The sequence below is a fragment of the Nematolebias whitei genome, chromosome 3, assembly GCF_014905685.2.
Source record: "Nematolebias whitei isolate Nwh7 chromosome 3, NemWhi1, whole genome shotgun sequence".
NCBI lineage: Eukaryota > Metazoa > Chordata > Actinopteri > Cyprinodontiformes > Rivulidae > Nematolebias > Nematolebias whitei.
In genome coordinates, this window is record NC_056500.1 from 45,035,677 (window position 1) to 45,048,176 (window position 12,500).

The 12,500-nt window shown below is 41.9% G+C and overlaps 1 protein-coding gene across 1 annotated transcript in view; it reads right to left on the reverse strand.

Annotated features, from left to right (window-relative positions):
* Positions 1-1,360, reverse strand: part of LOC119430816 (LIM domain containing preferred translocation partner in lipoma) — a 267,474-nt gene extending 266,114 nt beyond the window's left edge. The window contains exon 1 of the mRNA XM_037698297.1: positions 1,231-1,360. The gene's annotated coding sequence lies outside the window, so the exon portion shown is untranslated. The remainder of the gene's footprint in view (positions 1-1,230) is intronic.
* Positions 1,361-12,500: the final 11,140 nt, after the last annotated feature.

Below are 12,500 nucleotides of genomic sequence, written 5' to 3' on the forward strand. Positions count from 1 at the left end.
CGTGTGCCTCTGTGCCTCAGGGGGAAGTAAATTTGGCAATCATCGGCATAGAAATGAAAGGGTATGTCGTGTTTGCGGAAGATAGCACCTAGTGGCAGCAGGTATAAAGAAAAGAGAAGGGGACCGAGGATGGACCCCTGCGGTACCCCCCACTGGAGTGCGGTCGATGCCGAACTAAAATCTTTGATATGTCCATGTAAACATAGCTACTGTTGCCTCACAGCAAGAAGGTCCTGGGTTCAATCCCCGGTTGGACCTGGGGTCTTTCTGCGCGGAGTTTGCACGTTCTTCTCGTGCTGGCGTGGGTTTTCTCCAGCTGCCTTCAGGTCCAGACCTCCCTTGCAAAAGAGATCTGTGATCTCAATGACATTTGCCTGGTTAAATAAAAGTTAATAATAATAATAATAACTGTTTGTGTGAGACTTACTTCTTTGTCTGTGTTTCTGTCTGCCTTGTATTATAAGAGCAGCCAGGAAGCAGACACAGGTGTGTGGTTACCATGGTGACCCTAATGAGCGACAGGCTGCAGCTTCACCCGTTTGTTTGTTGTTTGTGTAACTTCCTACAGTTCATGAACTGGTTGCGTCCTCTCAGATGATTGCACAGTTTGGATGTGGTGGTCACACTGGAGCACTTCTGGATCTCCTCAGAATGTTCTGGTTTGAGGTGGAGCCAGGTCTATTTCCGAGCCTCGCACATTAAGGTGATGAGCACTGGTTCAACGTGAACTTTGAGGCCTACAGAGCTGCTGCCATTATTCCCAGCTCTTATTAACGCGCGCGTGGGAAATGATAGCTTGCTGAATGCGCGCTCACTTTACACCAACGTGGCAAATCAGTGCCGTCGTAAACACAACGAGGAGCCCCGGCAGCATCTTGCTCCTGCAGCTGGGAGACATTTGTCTCCAGAGAGGGGCTCTCCGGTGACAGCGCGTCTCTTCCGCATTGCTGGGAGCACTGGGCTAAAACCAGAAACCCGACAGAGCCGCCCAGTCCCACTCAGACACTTTAATATTTCCTGCGCCTGCTCGTCCCTGCGACAGGTTCGCTTTGTTTCGTGGAACATACCGGCCCGGGCTCCGTGTCGAGTCCACGCCCTCACCGTGTCCGAGTTCACGTTCCCCACAAGGCCGAGCAGAACCGAGCCGCTCCGACACCACGACCTCCAACAAAACGCGCTGACGGAGAAGCCCACGGCGTGGAGCGGCGCCGTGGAGCCTTGTGGGCTTACCTCGCTTTCTAGGAAACGTGGGGAGAAGACGCTGAAAATCCCAACACAAAGCAGGAAAACAAAAAGTCAAACTTCTTCATCCAAACTGTGGGAGAGTTTCAGGCGGTGACGTCACGCGCTGAAATTCCAGCCGTCTGAGAGTCGGGAGGTTTGCCCATGTAAGGCAGCAGGCCAAGAGCACGCGCACACACACACTGACGCGTGCAGCTCACAGGCTTTCACATGAACTTCCTCCTTTTCTCACTTTATGTCGGAATAAAATAGAAGTTGAGAATAAACTAAACGAGGAACTTGTGAAAGGTGCAAACATCCACCAGCTTTAGTCTGTGAACTTCAAGTGACTCATTTTAGTATTCATGTGTCAAACTGAAGACCCAGGGCCAAATCTGGTCCTTGTTAACATCTGGTTTTCAAGATGATATTTTAAAAAGTGCAATATATTTTTATTGCTTCTCGTTTTGCTTATATTCATTCGTATCTGCTCACTCGTGTTCGGGCTGCTGTTGTTACGCCGTATTGTTTGACATTATTGGTGTTTAGCGTATTAGCTCTTTTAGCGTACCACTTGGCATTTGTTTAGTGTTTCTCTTAAAGCCCTATTCACACAGGATTAGTTTTACCTCAAGACCACATGTAATAAATAAATGACTCCCCAACGTCTGCTTTTTATGTGGCGCATTCACGCGGGATAACCAAAGCCTGAGATTTAGCTGAAATTTACAGACGTCTTCCAGATATGATGTAAACGCGCTGAAAACTAAAGAATGCACAATATAAGTGTTAAGAAGGACACATGTCATGTTCTGACTGGAGTTAATGTATTGACTGAAATTGGCTCTTGGTTTGAATTGAGTTTTAAATTTGGACCACCCTTTTGTAACCGAGTTCACACCCCTGATCTAAGCTAAAGATGTCCACATTTTAATTCACAAACTGCATCATACAGTAGGTACGAAGAGAACCAACTTAATGAAGGTGTTAAAGTGTAGCTCATAAGGATCACTGTAGTAACCACTTACCTGTGCCTGTCACTCCCTGCACTCTGAATAAGACAGGCAGACAGAAGAGTAGAACATAAAGGCCTAGCCTAGACAAAGATCATCTTATGTTAAGAAATGATAAACTTGAACCTGTTTTGGTCAAACCTTGAACATAATGTGATGCTCAGCCTCGTGCATCTGATGATGTCACAACATGTGGTGAGAAGCTGCTACATCAAAACTTTAGCTTGATATTTGTAAAACTGACTGAGCTGGAGCCATTTTTTTGTTTGTCTTCGGATGATTAGCTCTGTTGGCGATCTTGAAGAGGATTGACTCTAAAAGTTAATCAGCTTTAGATGCACATCTGATGATTATTTTTTGAACATTTCATTAAAATCAGTCAAGTGGATCATGAGAAATTTTGCTGACAGACAGACAAGGATGACTCAAAATAGTTAAGAGCAAAAATGTTAAATATAAATCCTGTGACCTGTCAGCACTCAAAATATGTGTTGGGAATCATTCTAAACTACCACCTCATCAGATCTTTTGAGAACATCTATTAAATTGTCTGGGTTAAAGCCGTTTGTCCTCTCAACATTCAGCTTGTGTAGGTCGTTACAGATGCAGTTTCCCTACACCAACCAGTACGCTCTCTGACAGTCCCATCAAACAATGTTAAAATGCTGACGTTGTTGAATGCCTGCTAGAAGACCTTGGTGTCACCAACTCAACATCTGACTGGTCGAAGCAACAGTTTCACTGCCATTTGTTTTAACCTGCAGGGGCCTGCACTGCTGGTTCTGAAGGCCTCGAGGCAGATTTACTTGACCCTAGCAACAGACGATGGTCAAAGTATGATTGGATAAAAGCTGTACATAAAAATATACTACTGGAAGCTGCACAGTCAGGAGAAAAGCTATGAAATGAAGAGAACACACATTTCAGAATAATATTAATAAATAGAAAAATATACTAAAATGTAAGTTAGTGATTCTGTTTGTGTTTAGGACAGCAGAGAAGGCTTTGGTGGCCCTGATGGTCCACCACTGCTAGAATGGCTCAGTCTTAAGAAGGGTGGTAATCAGCTACGACTGGAGCGAGCTGCTGCTCCACCAGCTCTGCCTGCAGGAATGAAAATGGAAGGCAGAGTGAGCGAGAAACACTGATTCCTAACATTTTGCAACAACTTAAGTTAATTGGCAACTGATCAATAAGACAAAAGAAATTGACAGAGTTTAAATTTCTTGGAAGTAAAAATGGGCAGAGGTTCAGTCTACAGAAAACCTATGTTGTCACAGTCTGTGTTTTTGAACTTATTTGTGTTTTCTGTTTTGTTGTTGTTCACTTGGTTCATTGTTTCTTGTTTTCCCTCAAGTTGAGCATTGTGAATTTTACAAGCCATGGCCACATAAATAATGACTTATTTATTCTTTGAGATCCTTGTGTCAAGTCTGCATTCTTGGATCCTTATCTAAAACCATGACAGGTGTCTGAAGAGTCATTGGACCATACTGGTTAATGTGGCGTCTTTATTAAAATCCTGTGTACAACTTCAGTCAGATGAAACCATGAGAAACTCAGATCTGCTGTTTGGGGATTTATGCAAAAATAAAAAAAAATCTGTTTTTGGTCAATCTGCGTTTTTGTTTAGGGCAATTAAAAACTGAAATACACCTTTTGATGGTTGGAAAATGTGATAATTCTTTATCTACAGGGATTTCTCAGTGGCCAGTGCAATAAAAATAAATGAATAGTTGGTCAGTCTATAGTCGGTCTCTTATTTTTGCATTATATTAAACTTTAAGGTTTTAATTGTTTAAATTTGGCACAATGTACTTTATACGTTTCTTTATAAGTCCAATGCTTTGTACATGTCTAAACTAAATAACCTGAACTAAAAATGCCAAGCTGCACAGCTTCTTGAGAATGACGTGCATCTCTGACGAGTCCAGATGAAAACAGCTGGACAGAGGGTTTGTACAAAGTGTAGTCTACAAAACGGATGCAGTTTGGTCCAGATCTTGATGCAAGCACAGAGCGCTCATCCAGTGAAGTGTGAATTAACGAATGTTGTTATCTAAGCAAGTTCAAACGCAAACGTCATGCTCTGCATGCTGCACTGCGTCCATATCCTGTCTTCTGGAAATGTGTGACAGTGTTTGTGGTTCTATTGTTAAACCATAATCTAAAATAATCCCTGTTGTTCCAGTAAATATTACAGAAGCATGGTCTTTGAGACCAGGCAGTTTTGTGGCTTATCTCTGAGCCTGTAGGACACTAGAATAAGATTTTAACCCCATCATCTGTTTTGATTATCCACTTTATAAACTTGCAGTATTAACATTTACCCCTTTGCATTTTTCAGCCCAGACTTGGGCCTTGAGTGTTGTGGGGCTTTAGTCAACCATTTGTATTCAGTTTTCCAGCCTTCATGGGCTCTTCAGTGTCACGCTGACCAGCACAACAGTCTAAACAACACAACATACTCTACCAAGCACACACAGGACCACTGATGTTAGAAATGGCTCAGGTCCAAATCATCTGAGAGAAAGACACCGAACTTTTCCTTGTTTGGCTTGACTGAAACGGTCTCTGTCATCCCACATATTGTGCAACGGTCCTTTTTCAGTTTGTTTTACAAACTTTGGCTGAATACGACTGGGTTTCCTCTTCATTTCGAAGAAATGAAGCATTTACATGTGAGCAGGGTGTGACTGGGATAGACTGTGGACACATAACTCTCAAACAATACTAGTTTTATTCAAAATCTAGTTGGGCTAAAAACAAATGAATAGTTACAAAACTTTTTATGTAGGTTTGTGACCTTCAATAATTTAAACAGCACTATCAAGTCATGATGTATCAAACTTATTAATAAAACTTCCTCACTGCATTAATTTAATATAAAATGTAATTTACAGTAGTTGCATTTAGACTGCATTAAAGGCCAAACGTTCATGGATTGAATGTGTATCGTTGGAGTCAGTCTCCCCACCATCACAGACATCTACACCTCCAGATGCAGGAAGAGGGCCACCTGCATCATGAAGGACCCCACTCATCCAGCACACACACTTTTTGCACCGCTCTCCTCGGGAAGAAGGTTGAGGAGCATTAAGTGCAGAACCACTAGACTGAGGAACAGCTTCTACCCTGAGGCTGTTAGACTCATGAATCTCTAACCAGAATAATCACTGTGGGGGGGAAAAAATCACTGTAATGCCACTTGGTTGTTGATATGTGCTGCTGATTATCCATGTTGCTGATCTTATGCCGCTGATTTATTTTACGCTGCTGTGTTCATTTATCCTCCTCTGCTCACACAGACTCATGTTCGTGCTGCTGTTGTTCAGCGTATTATTTTTGTACTTTTAGTGCTCAGTGTATTTTCAGTTTAGCGTATTTCTTAGTTAACATCTTAGATCTTATTACTGTTTTTCTTTACAATTCATACGTTTTGTTGGATGTAACTGGGACCCTGAATACACAGTTTTGTTCCACCAAATGTACCACATGTGATGAGAATGACAATAAAGAAACTTTGACTTGACTGCTTCTTTTATATCACAGTTTTAAACTAAAAACAGATTTGTTTTGGTCAAACGTTGTAAATTATATTATTATTAGTAGTAGTAAATGAAATTATGCACAATTTCTTGTAAGATCTTGTGAGACATGGAAGAAGTTGAGAACAACTCTCAGTTACAACTACATCAAATTTGAGCTCGATATGTAGTGGCCAGTTCATACTGGTCAGTGTTGATTAATAGTGGTGAGCTTCTTGAGTTGGATTGACTCCAAAGTTAATCAGTTGTAGCTGAATATACAATAATTACATTTAGCTAAATCAAAACATGTCTGAGCAACATATTTTTACCCAGGACCTCCTTACAAATGAGATCTTGATCTCAATGTTGTAAATTAAATAAAATTCATCCAGTTGTATTTTGGACAGACTGGGCTGATGACGACTGTTAACATCAAGTCTAAGAAGGTTGAGTCAGGCCCACTGTCTGGACGATTCTTCTTTGTTGAAACGTTTCGTCTTTTATCCAGAAGTCTTCTTCAGTCTAAGGTGCTGCAACAAACCAGTAAAAAGCTTTTTGACGGAGAGGATTCTAGGACCAGATGAGAGAACCAGTGGAGAGAGTCAGCTGTTTCCAGGCAGACTGGTTGGAGAGTGACGGTGGGACCAGAAAATCCAGGAACACAGATAGAATCTCAAAAGCTGAAAAATTATCAGCAAGGTAGTTTGGATTAGACACATCTCAAGATCACTAGGTTAAGAGAATCAAATGCTCATGAGATGGCTTCTGAAGAGAAAGTTTTATTAAGAAGTAGAGAGGAGCTCATAATAATAATAACAATAATAATAATAATATAAAATGTTATTGTCGTTGGGCAGCACGGTGGCGCAACTGGTAGAGCTGCTGCCTCTCAGCGAGCAGGTCCCTGGTTCAAACCCCGGTCCAGGAGCCTTTCTGGGTGGAGTTTGCATGTTCTCTTCGTGCATGCTTGGGTTTTCTCCGGGTACTCCGGTTTCCTCCCACAGTCCAAAAACATACATGTTAGGCTGATTGGTAACTCTAAATTGTCCTTAGGTGTGAGTGAGAGAGTGAATGGTTGTTTGTCTCGTTTGTCTCTATGTGTCCCTGTGATGGACTTGCGACCCGTCCAGGGTGTACCCCGCCCCTCGCACAGTGATTGCTGGACATGGGCACCAGCGACCCCCGTGACCCAAAATGGAATAAACGGGTAAAGAAAATGGATGGATGGTTATTGTCATTCAAAATTGTACAGTGCACCATGCTCAATGGCTGCAGCTGTGCAGGATCAGCTCCGTCTGTGGAAGGTGGTTAGTGACACAAACGAAGAGCAAAACACTGGAATCCTCACAAACGGTTTCAGTAAAATTCATTCTGTGGTTCTTGAGATATTTTGTTGACAGACACATGAACACATACACTTGAACAGACACAGACTAAAATTGTTTTACGTAAAACAATAATCTGTTCTGTTGGCAGCACGGTGGATCAGTTTGTAGAGCTGTTGACTCTCAGCGAGAAGGTCGCCGGTTCAAATCCCAGCAGGGACCTTTCTGAATGGAGTTTGCATGTTCTCTCCGTGCATACGTGGGTTTTCTCCGGGTACAGACCAAAAACATGCATGTTAGACTGATTGGTAACTCTAAATTGTCCCTAGGTGTGAGTGAGAGAGTGAATAGTTGTTTGTATCATTTGGCTCCATGTGTCCCTGTGATGGACTGGAGACCTGTCCAGGGTGTCTCCCACCTCTCACTAGAGCTGTCTTTTCTAACCCGAGCCTGAAGCCCGGCCCAACCCGAATTTGGACCAGGCCATAATAATGTGCTTAATGTGTGGGCCAGGCTGGTCTCGGGCTTTGGTGCAGTTTTACGAATCATACAGCACAAAGAAAACCAAATAAATGCACACTATAAAATTGTGTTCATCTACTTGTAGAGAAGGAGGCAGGTCCGACCGGCCTGTCCAGTTAACCTTGAGCTGGATCACCTGATCACCGGCCGCGCGCGTCTCCACAGCTGCTGTCATCTGCGGTGAAGGAAGTAGCAGCATCTGAAGCTACAAAAGCTGAAGCAAGCAGCATGTTCAGTTAAAATAGCCTTGTTTTATATTTTTCAAAATCATTTTGCACTAAAAATATTTTTGGTCATCTGTATAATAGCCTATCTTTAGAGTTGATTTTTTTAGGCTATTCATGTTGTATGTTAATATCTATTTGGTGACTTGTTAATTAAAATAAATCTTATATTTTCCTCTCCTTGAAATACGTTTTTAAAACTATCATGTCAAACTGATTTGCTTACAAAAGCAGTAAAAGCTTATAAAAAAAATTTAAAAAATTGTTGTTTTTTTTTCCGGGTTCGGGCCTGTAATTACAGTTAATCTGTCGGTTTCAGGTTGGGTTCGGAAAAAATGATAACAGTTCGGAACAAATTTTTTAGGCCCAAATGCAACTCTACCTCTCGCACAGTGATGGCTGGATATGGGCACCAGAGAGGAAAGAAGCAGGTAAAAACATTGGATGGATGGATGGATGGATGGGTGGATGGATGGATGGATGGATGGATGGATGTTTTCCCTGACTGTAGAGAGATTCTGCTGCTTTGTGAAAGCTCAGATTGCTTCTGTTGCTCAATGTGAGCAACCTCCTGTTTAATGTGGGCTTTGTGTGACATCACTGATCTCTGACCTGCAAAGCAGTTAGTTTGCATGCTTGTGATTGGATGCAAATACAATAACTGCTTCTTTTTTTTAAAAAAAAAACCTCTGATTCTGTTTTTATAGCTTTGTATCTGTGTTGCCTCTCATAATAAAGCCATGGTGCGTCTATTGTTTGTTTCATATATCTTATCTCTTAAAAATGAATCTGATGGGTGAATGACACAATTACCAACTTGCTTCTTTGAATGACATGAAAACATTTAAAAGAAGTTATTCTTTAGAGGCCAAATGCAAACCAAAATCATTTTTTTCTGAGCACTATCTTTTCTCAGTTAATTTGTACTTTAGCTGCAACTGATTACATTGTGCTTTAAGCTGTGAATGTACCGGTACGGTTTTTTTTGTTTTTTTCTTCCACCGTGCATGAAAAAAGGATAAACAGCACTTTGCAGATCCAGCACGCTGATAAAAACCAAACGATTTGAGCTATTTTGGAGTGTCACCCATGCGTCCCCTCCCCTCAAAGTTCCCGGGCAAAACTGAAAAAGGTAATCTCGTTTGTAAAGTGTGACAGCTTATTTGCAACTACGTACGTTGGCAATTTTTTTTAATGGGGCCGCCAGTGATGCCTCTTCCACTCATAAAGCTGATTTCACAAAGACACCCTGGAACAGTTTAGATGACACATTGCCATCGCCTGTGAACTCAAGTTATCAATCAAGCACCAATTAGCACGCTCACTTAGAGGAATCCAAGGCTCTTTGATGTTCGGGCGGGTGGAGAGCGGAGCTAAGCATGTCGCTGACATGATGGCTCTCAGTTCTACACACAACATACAGAAGAAAAATGCTCATACAGGGCTCACTGCACAAAATAAAAATAAATTAAGAATAAAATCCTGCTATGTGAGCTTTCACAGCTGGCTGCCAAAAGGTAAAGGTGAACAAGAATACTGCCCCTGACTGCGTGTATGTGTCAGTTAGCAAAACTTCTCATGAACCAGTGAGCAGATTTTAAAGAAACTCCCAGAAAATGATCGTTGGAAGCACATCTACAACTCTTTATCTTTCAGAGTCAAACACATCCAAGATGGCTATCATAACTGCTGGCTTAGCCCTACAGAACCTCACTGACCGGCACAAGACGAGGTCAGTGAACAAGGCCAGGCTGATTCTGGCAGATCCTGATCATCCACTCCATGGTGAGTTCAAGTTGTTTCCATCTGGATGCAGATATCTGCTGCCCAGATGTAGAACGAACCGACTGAAAAACTCATTCATCGCTGTAGCGATCAGGCTTCTCGACGAACAGTGATGATTTATGTACGGTGATTTTGCAGCTTTTGAAACAATCGGATGTTGTATATCATTGTGCCCTGCGTTTTATGACTGACTGTGGCTATTGAACACATCACTGCACTTTGTATGCTACAGCAAAATGTCCCTCTTTGACTGACCGCAGACTTTCTCACTTGCTGGTTTTTATCTATAAATGCATCCTTGGGCATCTTCCTACATATTTATCACTTTTATCTAGAACTTTCAACCATTATAGTCTGCGCTCTCAGGACATCGTTTTGATGCAGGTCCCAAAGGTCAGAACTGAACTGGGTAAAAAGGCTTTTAAAGCTTTCGCCTCTGCCACTTGGAATATTCTGCAGAAGGATTTAAAGTTATCATCTCTTGTTACCTTGGGGCAATTTAAATCAATTCTAAAGGAACCAGAGATCAGATCACTTGGCTCCTGTAACTGCCCTAATGTGTAATTATTGTGATTTCTCTTGGTTATGTATTTTGTGTGTTTGGTCTTGTATTTTGATTTGTTGTGTGTTTTATGATGCTGTCTTGGCCAGGTCACTCTTGGAAAAGAGGTTTTTAATCTCAGCAAGTTATTTTCCTTGTTAAATAAAAGATGCATACACACATTTTACTGTCTCAATGTTTAGTACGGATGTTTTGTGTGCCTACTGACTGTGAAAAAACATTGCCCCTTGTGGATAATAAAGATTCTTGAACTTGAACCACAGGTAAGCAACCTTGACAAACACAAAAATGCTTATAAGTTACAAATGTTTACAGATAGTGGGCTAAAATTTGGTGTGGTAGTAGTTGAGACTGATCCCCAACACATGTGTTTAGTGGTAATGGGCAGCACGGTGGTTCGGTTGGTAGAACTATTGCCTCTCATCAAGAAGGTCCCGGTTCAAATCCTGGCTGGGGGCCTTTCTGTGTGGAGTTAGCATGTTCTCTCCATGCATGTGTGGTTCAGTTTCCTCCCACAGACCAAAAACATGCATGTTAGGCAGGTTGGTAACTAAATTGTCCGTAGCTGTGAGTGAGAGAGTGAATGGTTGTTTGTCTCGTTTGTCTCTATGTCCCTGTGATGGACTGGAGACCTGTCCATGGTGTCCCTCACAGCTGGATATGGGCACCAGTGACCTCCGTGACCCAAAAAAGGAAGAAGTGGGTAAAAGATAGTGGATGAGGTCTGTTTTTAAAACTTTGCCATTAACTATCGAAGTTGACTCTGTCTGTTAGCAAAATATCTTGTGAATTAAAGGAAAAGTTGGAAAAAATCTAATTATCAAAACTGAGTGTTTCTCTTGTTCCGGCATCGGATATCCTGTTTTATTTGCTGGTTGTAACAATGTCTTCTCCCCCACACCACTTCCTCTGAAGTAGGTGAACCTCTAACACAAAACGGAGCAGCAGCTGCACCATCCACGTGCACTTCCTCTTCACGCTGAAACGATCTGTTCTGCACCTCCGTGCTGAGTGACAAAACATGCAACTCCTTTAGTTTTGATAAGTTTTCAGGAATCAGGGACTGGTGATGATGTGCTGGTTTCATCCGAACGAGACAGGTGGAATGATGTTTTTGTGCCGTCGCAGATAAAGTCATTAAGTTTTTGACTATAATCATTATCCTCAGGCGGGCACATCCAGGTGCTTTGTACAAAAAAAAAAAACCCCAACATGAAGTATTTCAGAGCAAACAAAACAGCAAATCTGTGTCTGGGAACTGTGTATGCTCTGGTAATTACAGCTGAGATAGCTGAGTTTAGTCTTCAAGCACAACCGTTTTAGAGGCAGTCATGCTAAATAAAGAAAAACAGAAGTAGAAGACAAGCAAACTCACCACAAAAACAATGTCCCAAAGCTACTAATCAAACAACTCCTGATCTAGATCTAGACCTGAGATTACACTAATGAATTCTAATTCTTATGTTTTAGTATGTAAATGTGTATTAAAGTGGTAGACTGACAATCCCTGCCAGCAGCAAAGAGTTTAGCATAAATGAGCTTCTCTCGTGCTGCAGCTTTGAAGCAGCTGTTAAATCCTGAAATCACTTTTTTCAGGGGTAGATTTGCCATTTAACTGTGAGCATTATCAACCGTCTTACCTCTGAGGAAAACGCTTTCAGCTTTTTCCCCCTCCTTTGTGGCAACGACAGGATAGATGTTTTCAAAAGTAAAACAGTCATCTAAAACCACGGACAATGATGACGCCATCAGGACAGCTTTTATGCAGTGTCTAGTTGTGACACGTTAAAAATGGTTCGTGTTTTAAACCATCCATCCTTTATCTTTACCCACTTCTTCCTTTTTGGGTCGCGGGGGGTCACTGGTGCCCATGTCCACCATTCAGTGTGTGAGAGGCGGGGGACATCCTGGACAGGTCTCCAGTCCATCACAGGGACACATAGAGACAAACGAGACAAACAACCATTCACTCTCACTCACACCTAGAGACAATTTAGAGTTACCAATCAAACTAACATGCATGTTTCTGGTCTGTGGGAGGAAACCGGCGTGCCAGGAGAAAACCCATGCATGCACGGAAAGAACATGAAAAGAAAGGTCCCTTTTGGGATTTGAACCGGTGACCTTCTCGCTGAGAAGCAACAGCTCTACCAACTGAGCCACTGTTTTAAACCAAATCAAACAAGTGGTATGTTGATTTCTCTCAGGGATTCAAACAGTGAATGCTTGTAGTCCAAGATAAAGGTTTTTTCTGGACTGGAATTGAACACTATATTTATACATCACCTTTCTATCTTATCAAGATCCTCAAAGTTCTT